At 39.4% G+C, this 16,187-nt stretch overlaps 1 protein-coding gene across 1 annotated transcript in view; it reads left to right on the top strand.

Moving 5' to 3' along the window:
• The window catches only part of LOC133662585 (plexin-A4-like), a 230,196-nt gene that overhangs the window by 87,455 nt on the left and 126,554 nt on the right, over positions 1-16,187 (top strand). The window lies entirely within an intron of this gene.

Genomic DNA, 16,187 nt, shown 5'->3' with positions numbered 1-16,187 from the left:
GGCACCCCAAGAATCAGATTGTAAGTGAGCTGTGAGTTGTTCCTGGCAAATAAGCAGTTGGTAGTACGCTACAGCTTGGAGCAAACGTGCTGCGGACAATTTATGCATTTTCTTTCAACATCCAAAGCTTCTTTCCTCTCCACGGTTGGATTCCAATAAATTCACATGATTCCCGTGTCATTATGTTCCGAATTTGACTTGCAAATGGCCTCCTTGTGCTTTCCACAAAGATGAATGCACCAGTCCGCACACTCGCATGGAGAAGAGCCGGCGTTTAATTAAGCCGTTTGTTTGCCGGGACGTTTTCACCTCCACATGCTTTTTTTTTCTCCACCCAAAACGTTCTCTCCCCTTCTGCCGCTCAATATCCTGCCTCCCTGCAGGGGGCAGCAAGCATTAGCAGCCTCCTTTGTCCCCTGTCAGCACGAGCAAGGTAAACATCGTCTGAGATTATCGCCTTCATTCTTTATCCCCCGCCCCCTTTTTTTCTTCTTCCCCCCCAACGAAAGCCTCCCTACAGCTCCTTTCACCCCTCCTGAAACAGCCTCAAATGAGCCGGTTTCCTGATAAATGACCCGCCTCCCCTCTTCAGACAGTCACATGCAGGTCCCCACCTCTTCTTAGCTCAAACACACCATTGATCACAAAAGTCAATTGTTTCAGAGGTGAGGTAAATATATGCGCAGGCCTTTCGTAAGCAAGACGCCCCCACACACGGGCCCCTTGCTGGGACATCCGGGGGGCTGGCATGAGGGTACGGGGTTGCCTGGCGTCGACGTTGTTGGTCTCGCCGCTTGCCATGCCTTCTGGTGGTGCTCCGCAGGGGTCCTCACGCGTGTGACGGCTTTTTATTAATACCGTAATCCCGGCAGCTGTTGTTCAGCTAAGCCCCTCCCTCTTCTGCCCCCCTCCCACCAGAGACTCCTTATTACCAACCCATGTAGCCACCCCCGTCGCTTAAATATCGCCCTCATACCGAGCTCATTTGCATGCCGTGTTAGGTCGGAAATGTAAGTCAGATTATCAACATAATGAGGGACTGGAGCGCTAATGCAACAAAATGTTTAGACTGGAACCCAAATGTTACTTTGTTTGATTCTCTGCAGCGCATAAATTAATCAGGAGGGGCCTTTTTTGTTTTCTTAAACACTTTTCAGCACACAACCTGATTTTGAACCTAATCTTTATTTACTACAAGAAGGGATGTACAGTATATCGGCAGGATTTTATCGACACCAAAGATACCAATATGGATATTCCTTATTAGAGATGTCCCATAATGGCTTTTTTGCCGATATTCCGATATTGTCCAACTCTTAATTACCGATACCGATATATACAGTCGTGGAATTAACACATTATTATGCCTAATTTTGTTGTGATCACCCGCTTGATGCATTAAACAATGTAACAAGGTTTTCCAAAATAAATGCCAACATGGCACTGCCATATTTATTATTGAAGTCACAAAGTGCATTATTTTTTTTAACATGCCTCAAAACAGCAGCTTGGAATTTGGGACATGCTCTCCTTGAGAGAGCATGAGGAGGTTGAGGTGGGGGGGGGGTACCGGGGGGTGTATATTGTAGTGTCCCGGAAGAGTTAGTGCTGCAAGGGGTTCTGGATATTTGTTCTGTTGTGTTTATGTTGTGTTACGGTGCGGATGTTCTCTCGAAATGTGTTTGTTATTCTTGTTTGGTGTGGGTTCACAGTGTGGCGCATATTTGTAACAGTGTTAAAGTTGTTTGTACGGCTACCCTCAGTGTGACCTGTATGGCTGTTGACCGAGAATGCAGGGCATTCACTTGTGTGTGTGAAAAGCCGTAGATATTATGTGACTGGGACGGCACGCAAAGGCAGTGCCTTTATTGGCACTCTGTACTTCTCCCTACGTCCGTGTACACAGCAGCGTTTTAAAAAGTCATGAATTTTACTTTTTGAAACCGATACCGATCATTTTTAAACCGATACCGATAATTTCCGATATTACATTTTAAAGCATTTATCGGCCGATTATATCGGCAGTCCGATAATATCGGCAGTCCAATATTATCGGTTATCTCTATTCCTTATCAATTGATTATCTTATCGGTACTACCATATATGTAATTTGTGTAAATAAAGATGTGAAAAAGTGCATTTTTATCAACTTTTTTATTAGCACAAGAGGTTGTACCCCAGCAACATCATCTAACATCTAAAACATCTAACAGCAGGTGCAATTCAGTTGTTATGGGAGGACATGGCTCTGGCGGTAGATCGGCCATGCCAGCAACTTGAGGGTTCCGTGTTCGATCCCAGTATACGCCATCCGAGTCGTGCCCGTCTAGTCTTTGGGCAAGACACTTCACCCTTGCTCCTGATGGGTCGTGGTTAGGGCCTTGCATGGCAGCTCCCGCCATCAGTGTGTGAATGTGTGTGTGAATGGGTGAATGTGGAAATAGTGTCAAAGCGCTTTGAGTACCTTGAAGGTAGAAAAGCGCTATACAAGTATAACCCATTTATCATCTTGTAAAGACCACACAGATCCATCACTCTGTTTCTATTCACTACAATCCCACTCAGTATATCCATCTATCCGTTTTCGACTGCTTGTACCTATAATAACATTTAAAATAATAGCAAAACATTTTTATAAAATAATGTAATGTATGAATAAATGGGAACTTACCTGAAAGCCTTTACTGACATATATTCAATCATAACTTATAGACATTTTTTTTCTCTCGTAAAAGGGAGAGGAAGAAAGGAAAGAAGAGAGGAAGAAAAAAAGACAACAAATGTTGTATCATTTTTGTAGTTTTATTCCTTGTTTATTATTGTTATTATTTGTTGTATTGTTCCCACACTACTATTGCTTTTTTGTGTCACTTTTTGATATGGTTTTGTCACAGTTTACTTGCCTTTTTTGTGACTTTTAATGTTTTATTTTTTATTTTTTATTTTTGTATCTGATCAAGCCACGAAAATGTGACTTTCTTCTTCTTTTTTAAGTGTGAACGGCGGAGAGGTCCCCGGGAGGTGATCTTGTGATCACTTCCTGAGGATCCTTGATGCCGAGGAATATTCATCCATCTTGTTATGATCTGGATAGTCTACTGATCCTGAGACAGAGCGGGATGGATGGATATATACAATATCTGGGTATTTATTTCTAATAATGTCTATTCTGTAAACCTTGACTTGTTAAAGCCCAAGTGCACCTCTTTCCTCAAGGAGTGGATGTGTGCAAGTACGAAGGGTCTGAGTGAGCAAAGTATGATTGTCAAATGTGATTTTAACTGTAAAATTCAATAAAATATATTTGAAAAAAAATAAAATAATAATAATAATGTAATGGATGGTATTTATGTTCATTTACAGACCTTTAACATGATATTTTATATCAAATATATAATCAAAATCAATACAATGAATTAGCATGTTAGGTGGGCGTGCATTTTGTAACAAAAATAATTGTTCCTGTTTATGTTGCACACGGACCTATTTGAGTGACGGACCGTAAAAGCCAGTGATGACAGCCATCGATGTGTCTGTGTCGTGTGTGTATTCTATGAAAAAAACACCCTGTGATTATTTAAAATGTTCCCTTTTGGCCTGTTGATTACTGTATCGCTTAGAAGACGGTTGGGTTGTTGGAAGTGTGCCGTAGAAGCGTTCTTGAGTTAAGCGGCGTTCACTTCAAACTGACACTAACTTTTATTAGCGTGTGTGACTTTGGGGACTTGGAGGAAATACTGTTGTGTTACAAAACCTTTGTATTGTGTCGTTTCCTTATTTGTGATTAATGCAAGCTGCTTTACCCGTGCGTAGTATGTGAATGTGACAGTGTGTCATAATTACAACGGCCAGCTGGATAAGAAAAATAAAGATAGCATTATCATAACTCCAGAATCTTAACGGTCTTCCTGGACAGACCCAATTAGGAACCTGTACCAAAAAATAGCAGTACTCGGCTCAGTGGCTTTGTGGTTAGAGTGTCCGCCCTGAGATCGGTAGGTCGTGAGTTCAAACCCCGACAAAGACTATAAAAATGGGACCCATTACCTCCCTGCTTGGCACTCGGCATCAAGGGTTGGAATTGGGGGTTAAATCACCAAAATGATTCCCAGGCGGGGCCACCACTGCTGCTCACTGCTCCCCTCACCTCCCAGGGCGTGACCAAGGGGATGGGTCAAATGCAGAGGGTAATTTCACCACACCTAGTGTGTGTGTGACAATCGTTGGTACTTTAACTTTAACTTTAACTTTATATCCTTAACTACAAGTAACATGTAACATTTACAGCTCGTTAAGCAATGTTTAAATAATTACAGATTAAACGTTCAATTTCCGATAAAGTACGATGTTTAAAATGTTCAAATACTATCAAGATACACTAAAAAAGTATATATGCAATAAAGAGAATAAAAATAATAGGTCAGCCATTCAAACTTTTTCTGGTGTACCCCAGGAGTCAATCCTCAGCACCCTCTTTCTTCTTTGTCTACTTCCTCCTCATCTTTAGCTTTGGGATGGTTGGAGTCAGAGGTCAAAGGTTAGAATTGACACCTGAGAACCAGCACTTTCTGCAGTGGACTTATTTTTTGGAATTATTTATTTTGTCAGAGTTGCACAGTTAAATAGCCGTGTTTCACAAATGTTGACAAATGACGCTGGTTCTTGGGAGCACACACACACACACACACACACACACACACACACACACACACACACACACACACACACACACACACACACACACACACACACACACACACACACACACACACACACACAAACACACACACACACGCACACACTCTACCTGCAGCCGGCTACTGATTGAGCTGTCCCCCTTCCCTCATCCTCTGGGGACACTGTCAATGTGGGACATGTGTGTTTCCCAAGCTAATTACACCCCTGACACCGTCCTGCCAAACACGAGCGCACTCTTCAGTCCATGTCGAAAGATACTGTAGCTTACCCCATCCCGTCCTTACTAGCCTCAAGCCCCCAAGCCGGGGTCCTCTCCCCCCAGGACTCTGCCCTCTCCCCTGGGTAGCATGTGGAGGAAAGGCCTTTGTTTGCCTGTCTAGACCCTGACATCGCCTAATGGCGGGGAGTTTTGGCTCCATCCCACACATTCTTCCTCTTAAAAGTGACACAGTGCCTTCTGTTCACTGTATCCAACCCCTCACTGGTCCCTCTTAGTCGGCTTGCTAATTAATGCAGAATTAAAGCAAAGAGACACATTATTTGCAGACTATCACTGCTAGAATACAGAGTAGACGATCCGACTTGTTGGATTATTTATTTTTTTCCAATAAAGTCAAGCTGTTTCTGGTGTTCCCCAAAAGTCTGCCTGGTGCACCCTCTTGATCAGGGGTCCCCAAACTTTTTGACTCGGGGGCCGCATTGGGTTAAAAAAATGTGGCCGGGGGCCAGGCTGTGTATATATATATATATATATATATATATATATATATATATATATATATATATATATATATATATATATATATATATATATATATACATTGTCTTTATAATCCGTTTTGTCATTTAACATCAATTAACATTGATGTTCATCAACATTTAACATTGTCACGTTATCGATGGGAAAATTAATTTTTAGACAATATGATTTGCCTGAGCGACTAGGAGACACCAAGAGTAACAAGCGGTAGAAAATGAATTAGAAAGGAAAGATCTAAAAAAAAAAAAAAAAAAAAAAATTTACTTGGGACTTCCTGTGGGCCGGATTTTGGATGCTGGGGGGCCGGATCCGGCCCGCGGGTCGTAGTTTGGGGACCCCTGCTCTTGATCATGAATCATGAATCCAATTAATCTGTTCCAAACACTCCAAAATATGAATAAAAACACATTTTATAGAGAAAAATCATTCAGTTGTACCTTGGGATATAAGTGGCACAGTTTACGAGTTTTTCGGGTTAAACAAGCTTTTTCTCGGTTAATTGTTATGCTTTAGGTTGCGAACTGAATTTCAGGTTACGAACCTCCCCACCACTAGGGGGCGTAGTGACTGTCACAGTAAACCTCGTAAGATCCAAACAAAACATCCGGTCTTACTCCCCAGCGTTAGCTCATAGCTAGAGACTGACATAACCTTTTTTTTTCCAAGCATGGGAAGGATGAAAGTGAGCGTGAAGGACAGTGCTGAGAAAATGAAGTGAATGATACTCTTTAAATAAAGAAATACATCTTTAAAGACATGACAAAACATGTAGCTAGCTAACTTGGTGAAGCAGTTGGAGCGTAGCAGTGCTAGTCTGCACCATACTGAAGCAGAATGAGTCGGTAACACCAGCCTAAGTTGTTAAAATGATATCTAAACGGCAGACATTTATCCATGAAAATATATACAAGCTGCTCATGGTGTGTTTGACGTAGAAGCACCTGCACGGATAGACTGTGGAAGTCCACTCTCTAAGATAAATACTGCACATTACTTCTTAGAATTACTGTAGTTGTTTGTAGTATATTCTATTGTGTTGATTTATACAACATTTCTGATCCAAAAGGTTTTTTTTTTCTTTTTAGAAGGCATGTTACATGTTAAAATTGGGATGTTTTGGTGTGGGTGGGGCAAGCATGGAATACATTTAATTCTGCATCTGGCATTGCGCAACCCCCTCCTCTCGTTGTTTCCCAACTTTCTGTTCATCATTGTGTTGCAATCCTCCAGCGAACTCTCGGCCTAATTGGCTCATGTGGTTTGTGTTGCCTTCAAATCCCGAAAGGAAATCATGTTCAAAGTTGCCAGGGTACGAAAAGAGGAATGTCTGAGCAGAGCGATGAAGGCCAATTGGTCACAAGTGTCGTGCACGAGTGACGTGAAGGGGACGCTCGCCGGAGATATGCTTGACAGAGACGACTGCGTTTTTTTGTAGCGTAGAAAACTTTACTTTCCAATGTCAAGTTGCACTTTGAATTGTGCCCTTGATCAACTTGTTAAGTGTAGTTTAACATTGTCGCATGGAGGCAGCTTGTTACTGACTGCGTGTGTGTGTGTGTGTGTGTGTGTGTGTGTGTGTGTGTGTGTGTGTGTGTGTGTGTGTGTGTGTGATTACAGCCGCTGGCTCTTGTTCGTGCTATGGCCTGCCTAATGAGCACACACACACACACACACACACACGCGCACGCACGCACGCACGCACACACACACACACACACAGCTTGATTGGCCCGCCATGTCCAGCATACTGCGTGTATCTACAGTATATCTCTATATACTGTATATATTTATATATTTCTCATTTCATCCTTAATGAGCAGCGCTGCACAGAATACACTGTAAATAAAAAAAAGGCACCTCAGTTCACAAAATGTTACCGTAAGGTGTGCATTGATTTTTAAACAGAATTACTGTAAATTGAAAAATGGTACCATTGTTATTTTTAGAGTATAATTCCTTTAAACGGCGCACCCTTTTGTATTACAGTAAAACCTACACTTGTTTTAACAGTGCATTACTTTAAATTGAAAATCCATACCACTTTTAATATCCATACCACTTTCTGTCCAGATTTTTTTCACCGTGGAATCTACCAAGTTATTTTACAGTGTTTATTCGTTGTTTTCTGTGAAAACTTTGTAGTAAAAGTACACACTTTGGAGACAATATGGCAGTACTCAGGGTTCATGACATTGAAATTGTGTATATATATATATATATATATATATATATATATATACAGTGTATATATATATATATATATATATATATATATATATATATATATATACAGTGTATATATATATATATATATATATATATATATATATATATATATATATATATATATATATATATATATATATATATATATATATATATATATATATATATATATATATATATATATATATATATATATATGCATGCGTTTCCCACCTAGGCCTTCAGTGATGTCCGACTTCAATGATTACCTCTCAAAAATACCATAATTGATGTCACCACATGACTATTACTGGAGAAAAATTCTATGCAGGAACACATTTACGCACTACTTTGCATTGAAACACATCAACAGTGTACAAAACTGATTATTTTCTGGTGCATTTAAAAATCAATTAAAACGCATCAACAATTAAAACATATCTTATGTGGTGCTGTCAAAATTAAAATTGAAAAAAACATTTTAAAATTGAAAAAACAAAATATTTTAACTTACTATTTGACGCCGTATAAGCCAGTGGTAACCCTCGTTGTCTGCTTGTTCGAGTGGAAATGGCAAGCATTTCTACATTTCATCGCCAGAACAGCTGAGCTAGCTTCCGGGGTTGGCCGACATCGTCTCACAAGATGTAGTTTCTCTTTAAATATCCTTCTTGAAAATGGCCTTGCGAATATATATCTGCCACCTAATCAACGTTTTGTTCTCCTCTGCTATCTTCTCTGGCTAAGGCGCAACACTTCCCGCTTCCTGCTAAATAGAAACTTGTGAATGGATACTCACTTTGGAATGACAAGTGAGTATCCAATCACAGTCTCGTTAACATCAGGCTACTTGGATAGGCTACTGTCAACAACTTGTGATCTGATTGGCTATCGCAACTGTCTCTCAACTCTATGTGTTCTCAAATTCATCCGCTAACGGTCCCGATGTGTATCCAATCATAGGACGCGTAAATGTCAGGTTCAACATGAGGCCATCTAGAAGGCCTTACTGACAACAACTCGGGATCTGATTGGCTATCGCAACTGTCTATCACCTGCATGTCCCTGTTCGCTTACAGTGCACGGACGCCCACATTGTTGATTCTGAAGGCCTCGGGCAGATTTGGTACAGCGTGGCAACTTAAACTAGCTGAATTCTGATTGGATACAAACTAAAACTAAAAACAACAGCACTGGAACGAGCATAATATGACTTGAAGAGAATATGAATAATTTTAGATATTTAAGGAAAGGAAATACAAAATGTTTTTTTACCTATAATTATGATCATGATATCTGGTTATGTTAGGCAGAGAAGGCCTTGCTGGCCCTGACGGCACACCACTGGGTATATATATATATATATATATATGTATATATATATATATATATATATATATATATATATATATATATATATATATATATATATATATATATATATATATATATATATATATATATATATATATACATATATATATATATATAACGGGACAAGCGGTAGAAAATTGATGGATGGATGGATATATAATTGTGCATATCATATTAATGGATTCCTACCTTGTTTACTTCCGTGACAACCTCCTTAAATTTTTGTAATCAATCAGAAATACCAAGCAGCTTGAATGCGCCAAACATGGATAAGTGTGGAGATAGTATTGTTCGTTTTCCCCTTCATGCTTTTTAATGGGTGTAATTCCAATATTTGTTCATGGTGCATGGACGTTTTTTTATAATATCCAGAAATTGTGTTATATTGTGTTTTGTGTGACCAAACTTGGTTCGATTTTGTATTTTTTGCACCATGACTAGGTAAGCTTGTTTGCATTGGTTCTTATAAGTAAATGCTGCGATTGGTTTCATTCAATGTATAATATGTGGTCATTGATCTGAATTACCTGATGTCCACAAGATGGAGATCAAGCAGCATACAATTAGACTTTTAAAATGAATTGCAATCTCCCTGCAGCCAGATTCATGACTTGTCTCGGGCCAAATTGAAGATGCCCGCGGGCCGTAGTTTGGACACCCCTGTTCTAATTCCTCGCACGACATGACGTCGAATCCCATCTTGGCAACACATTTGTGGAGTCTTCCAAAGGCGTTTTGGTTGTTTTTGGAGCTGACATTCAACTGCATTTCATGAGCAGCTAATAAAAAAGTCGGAATTTGCTTGCATTTTGAAAACAAAAACCACATAAAGCGACTCAAAAGCAGATATTGTTTTTATCGTTTCAAGACTGCCACACCAGATGAGATTGTATCTATGTTTTGTTTTTGAAAGGGATTTCTGCACAGCACTAATGGCTCCGTGTTGCAATAAATCATACATAGCGTCTGGCTGTCACGTTGCAAGGACGACTAAAATATGTTGATCCAATTATGTTTAATGATGGTTATTGTGTTTTTATTAATATTGCATGTGTTATACTTTTGGTTCTTGCGGGAACAATTCAAAAATGTTTGTAAAAGTCTCTAGACGCCTCAGAGCACTCGGCACATCCACATTCTGTTTGTTGTTCTGTAGCATGCTTTGTGTTTACATTACGTGCTCTAATGGGAGGAGAGTACAGTAACCATAGCAACCATCACAATTAAAATACACACACGCAAGCTTCACAGAGCATGTCACTAACTTTGACCTGTGGAGTTTTGGCACCAGATGTCTCCAGCTGGCACTACTGGAGACATATGCTGTGTCCCCATGTGTGTGTGTGTGTGTGGGTGTGTGTGTGTGTGTGTGTGTGTGTGTGTGTGTGTGTGTTGGCACTTTTGCCGAGCCTCACTCTTTGCTTTTATTGCCTTTGTCTTTTCATTTCCACTCAATACTCCCCCGTGCTTCCGTCCCTCATTTCACACTTGTCTTTCTCATCGATCGAGTGCCGACTTTCTCCAAAATATTAGCGGCGGCTCTCTCCTTGAATATCAAGAGTGTTGTCGCTCTTGTTGTTGCTGCCGATGTTACTTGAGGGTGAGATAAGGTTAGACAAAGGGGTCGGCAGCCCAAAATGTTGAAAGAGTCATACTGGACCAAAAATACAAAAAGTAATCTGTCTGGAGCCGCAATAAATGAAAAGATGTATAAAAGTCTTATAATGAAGGCAACACGTGACGTAAGTGTCCATATTGGCTATAAGAGCCTACTATCAAAATGACTATGTGTCGCAGGCTGAAGCAAATCTTTGTTGACAGAAATGTTGAAATGTAATATTTATTCTACACATTTTTACAACATTAGAAACCATTAGTAAATCAGAGGCTACTCAGAAGGTGAGATAACTCCTGGAAATTACTGACTTTTAATGGCCGAGGGTATAGATGTGTGTGTCCAAGTTAAAGGAAATGGCAGGCTGTCTTCTTTTCATAGATTTATTACAATCTTTGCAAGTTAGGTAATGTTTGCTGTGGTCTGGAACAACATGGCACACTATCTGAAATGCAGCTAATATTACAATACAGATAATGTGTCATGAGACATGCAAATATAAATTAAATACACAGAGGACATAAGTAAAGGAAATTAAATGATCTCAAATATACCTACAAATGAGGCATAATGATGCAATATGTACATACAGCTAGCCTTAATAGCATGTTAGCATTGACTAGCTTGCAGTCATGTCAAATATGCCGGATTAGCACTCCAACAAGTCAATAACATCGACAAAGTGCACCTTTGTGCATTCACGCACAGCATAAAACGTTTGGTGGACAAAATGAGACAAAGAAAACAGACTGTTGCGTCACAGTCCACACTATGGTGAGTTCAAGAACCGCCAAAATTAGTAGGACAAAACAATGTTCACCAAATACTCTCATCAGTGAAGCATACACACAAACATATTAAACAGTGGGCTTTCTAACAATTTGGAAGGTTTGTGTCATGTTTGTCCTCAAACAAAAAACATACTAAAACAAATAAATTATTTTCCCCCCATCTTTTTCCATTTTCAATCCTTTTTTTTTTTTTGTTAAATCCTCCAGGGAGCCACTAGAGCGGCACTAAAGAGTCGCATTCGGCTCGAGAGCCGTGGGTTGCTGACTCCAGGGTCAGACTGTATGGGGAAATACGCACACAGCAAATTATTTGCCAAGATTTTAAATGTTATTTCTGGAAACTTCCCTGGTTTTGGGAAGAGCTATTTACAATACTTATTTTTAGTCATTTACTAATCTTAATTTTAGCATGAATAATTATATTTTTTCTGTTGAGTTTAAACATGTTAAAATGGGGAACATAACTACTCAAATAAGATATTTGGCGTTTTCCTCCACATAGCAAATCTTGTTTAAAAATGCTGCAGGATGCTTAATTTAAGAATTGCAAGTTAAATAATACTTGTTTTCAGAATAAAATACTTATTTCTACAAATCTTAATTTAGGATGTCTTCAAGTAAAATTAACTGTCCATGCAGCTAGTTGATTTCAGTAGATTTGAGTATTTTTCCCCCTTAAATTTAGTCTGTTTATCTTAGTTGTTTTTTGCAGTGTATTTTCTGCTCTTAAACCGCTGCACGAGAAAGGGTGCTCATAAAAAAAAGTGTTGAAACATGCACCCCTGCTGTGATTGATTGATTGATTGATTGAGACTTTTATTAGTAGGTTGCACAGTGAAGTACATATTCCGTACAATTGACCACTAAATGGTAACACCCGAATAAGTTTTTCAACTTGTTTAAGTCGGGGTCCACTTAAATTGATTCATGATACAGATATATACTATCATATATACTATCATCATAATACAGTCATCACACAAGATAATCACATTGAATTATTTACATTATTTACAATCAGGGGTGTGGAGGGGGGGGGGGTATGGACATCAAGTAGTGGACATAGAGAGAGAGAGAGAGAGAGAGAGAGAGAGAGAGAGAGAGAGAGAGAGAGAGAGAGAGAGAGAGAGAGAGAGATCAGAAGGCATAACAAAAAGAAAAAGTATCTGCATTTGATTGTTTACATTTCATTATTAGCAATCCGGGGAGGGTGTTAGTTTAGGGTTGTAGCTGCCTGGAGGTGAACTTTTATTGCGGTTTTGAAGGAGGATAGAGATGCCCTTTCTTTTATACCTGTTGGGAGCGCATTCCACATTGATGTGGCATAGAAAGAGAATGAGTTAAGACCTTTGTTAGTTCGGAATCTAGGTTTAACGTGGTTAGTGGAGCACCCCCTGGTGTTGTGGTTATGGCGGTCATTTACGTTAAGGAAGTAGTTTGACATGTACTTCGGTATCAGGGAGGTGTTGCATGTGCTGTTATATTTCTGACAAATACATGGCAGTGATGTTATCAAACTCCATACGTCGGATTGACTTGAAATTTCCTACACACCTCAATGCGCTTAAGTGTTTGTGTGTGGGGGGGTAATGGTGTTTGACTTGTTGATGACATCATCTTCTAATTTGCACTCTTGGCCATGACTCATGTGCATGTTAATTTGTTTTAAAAGGGCTAAAATAAATATACATTTAGAAAAGTAGTAGCCGGTTGTGCGCCGCTAAGGTGTAGCTTCAAACAGTGTTTGCTTGGGCAGGAAACCTCACCCCATATCATGTGGCCCACTATGCAGTGATGGGCAAGCTACTTGGAAAATGTAGTAAGCTAAGCGACAAGTTACTCTCGATTAAATGTAGCTAAGCTCCAGGGGAAGCTATCCCCGGAGAATTGTAGCAAGCTACACTACAAGGTACGCGGCAAAAGTAGATTGCTACATCAAAGCTACTGTTTATGGGTCCACATGTATAATATCAAAGTTAATGTAACTGAGAGTGTACAAATGACCAATAAGGGTCCATTACTATTAACTATCTGTCATTTAGCTGGGGACACCCTACAACTACCTCTAGGGGTCCCCACACCCCACTGTATGTATTTATTTAGTTTGCCTTTTCCTTGGCCCACACCTATAATGTTATTAATTGTCTCTGCCTACAGTAAAAACACATCATCTATCTATATCTATATCTATATCCATATCTATCTATCCATCTATATAAAAAAATGACAACTTTTTTTGGGAACAGTTGGTAATGGTTATGTGCTGTAAAACGTTTCATGAAGTCAACTCACCTTAATGTGTGTTCCTAAATTTGTGTTCCACGTCTTCGATGAAGAGAGCAGTTGTGATTTTGGTTTACAGAGTAAACAACTAAAAACTAAAGTTTTGGGCATTGTTTTCTCTAAACGCATACATTTGTCTAAATATGGCTAAGGACACGCATTATTGTGGGTTTCCTGCACGTCATCTTCATCACTAAAGAAAAATGTAATCTGCAGGAGAGAATTTCTCTGCCATTTTCAAGTATGTTTTTTATTTTTTTATTTAATAATCAGCTTCAAGCGTCCCTCTGTCTCTGAATCCCTCGTCTTCATGTGACATGAGTGCCTGTTTGTTAAAATTCTGCTTCCTGGTTTCGATGACCCACCTTATCTTGCCTCTGATTGGCCAAGCCATAATGTTTCTCCCTAACCTTAGCCAATTGTGACTCATACAAATACCAACCAACCATCATGGATTTTCTCCATGTGTATGGATGTGGTCATTGCATTTTCTCACTATTGTTTTTTTTTACCTGGATTCGCAGTCCATTTTCTCTCTTTGCAGCTTGTAGCTTTGCTATATGATGTAAGCTACTCGTTAAAACAGTAGCTAAGCTACCGCCGAGCTACTGGAAAATGTAGTTAAGCTACGTAGCTTATCTACATGTATCTTGTTACTGCCCATCACTGCCACTTTGTCATTTTATGTGGTTTGCCACATTATTTTATGTGGACCGCCTTGTCATTTGAATTTACCGGCTTTATCATTTGTGTGGCCCACCACTTCATTTGTGTGTTCAGCCACATCATTTAAGATTGCCCACCACATTATGTTATGTGTCTCGCAATGTCATTTTACATGGCTTGCTATGACATTTGAACTGACCTGCTACACCTTTTTACGTAGCCCGCCACATCATTTAATGTGGTCCGCCAGGCTATTTCATATGGCCTGCCACAACATTGTATGTGGCTCGCAAAAAACTGGAAATAATAAAGCACTTTCTAGCTAATAGACTTTGCTCTATCCATTTTAACATACAAATATATTTCATGTAATTTGATTCAGTATGTTCTACACTTTAATATTAATATGACCAGGCAATATGATGTCCCAAGCATATTTGTTGTTACCAAAAATAAATACTTAAATATCTGCATGTCACCTTGACTTACCATTTCAAAGCAAGTTATCATTCAATCTTTTGGATAAAAGTCATTGATTATTTGTGGAATGAGCAGCACGGTGGAGAAGTGGTTAACGCTTGTGCCTGGGTCTTTCTGTGTGGAGTTTGCATGTTCTCCTCGTGACTGCATGGGTTCCCTGCGGGTACTCCGGCTTCCTCCTACCTCCAAACACATGCACCTGGGGATAGGTTGATTGGCAACACTAAATGGTCCCTAGTGTGTGAATGTGAGTGTGAATGTTGTCTGTCTATCTGTGTTGGCCCTGTGATGAGGTGGCGACTTGTCCAGGGTGTACCCCGCCTTTTGCCTGAATGCAGCTGGGATAGGCTCCAGCACTCCCTGTGACGCGACCCCAAGAGGGACAAGCGGTAGAAAATGAATGGATGGCTTATACAACCTTGAGGGTTTCTGAATAACATAAATGCGAGCATGTCTTCTTTCTAAAAGCCATAGGGGTCCTGGTGTTTTTTGGTATTTTTTTGTATGATCATACAAGTTTCAGTGGCGCTAAAAGCACTTTTTGTTCATTTTACAGCTTGCAAGAGCGTGCAGTAATATATGTTATATTATATGATTAAGAGCGATAATGGGCCTTTCGAGTTGAGCCGGTGGAAGCCCAAACAGCTAACAGTACATTTCCTGGCCTAATTGAGCTCAAAACAGCGGTGGCGCAAACTTTTTTGATTGATTGATTGATTGATTGAGAAGTTTATTTACATCTTAAAGAGTTGAATCCATGTAATGCTTTAAAAAGGCAAATGGATGGCACAAAAAGCCAGAAGGCTTGTTTCCATTGTGGTCCATTAAATATTCATCACATTTGATTCATTCAATAATAAAAGATATACAACCTGTAACATGTATATAAAAAATTACGATAAAAACATGGATAAATTATGTACATATACACAGTATACATGACACGTGATTTGAAAAACAATATATACCAAAAAACTGCTGGGTTCGCGGCTTAAAGCAAATAAATAATTGACTTTTTGGAAGACTTTTTAAACTGGAAGTGGTGCCGGCACCACAAAGTTAAAAAAGAGGACGTAAAAAGTTCATTCGAATTTTCAAAAGTGTGCATAAAAAAAGAAAAAGTTCAACAACAGCAAAGAAAAGTGCCTTTGGAAATGTGTCTAACTTGTCCGAGGAGTCGCCCTAATTTGAAATTCTCAAGTCTTTTCTCCTATAAATGTTGAATGAGGTCTTGCGTGGCTATCATTAGTGTTGTGTGTTACATTATTAATGGCGGTACAGTAGCTTACTGTCTTTTAAACGCAGCCATGCCTCA

The sequence above is a fragment of the Entelurus aequoreus genome, linkage group LG12 (assembly GCF_033978785.1).
Source record: "Entelurus aequoreus isolate RoL-2023_Sb linkage group LG12, RoL_Eaeq_v1.1, whole genome shotgun sequence".
Taxonomy (NCBI): domain Eukaryota; kingdom Metazoa; phylum Chordata; class Actinopteri; order Syngnathiformes; family Syngnathidae; genus Entelurus; species Entelurus aequoreus.
This window is presented reverse-complemented; position numbering and strand designations above follow the sequence as displayed.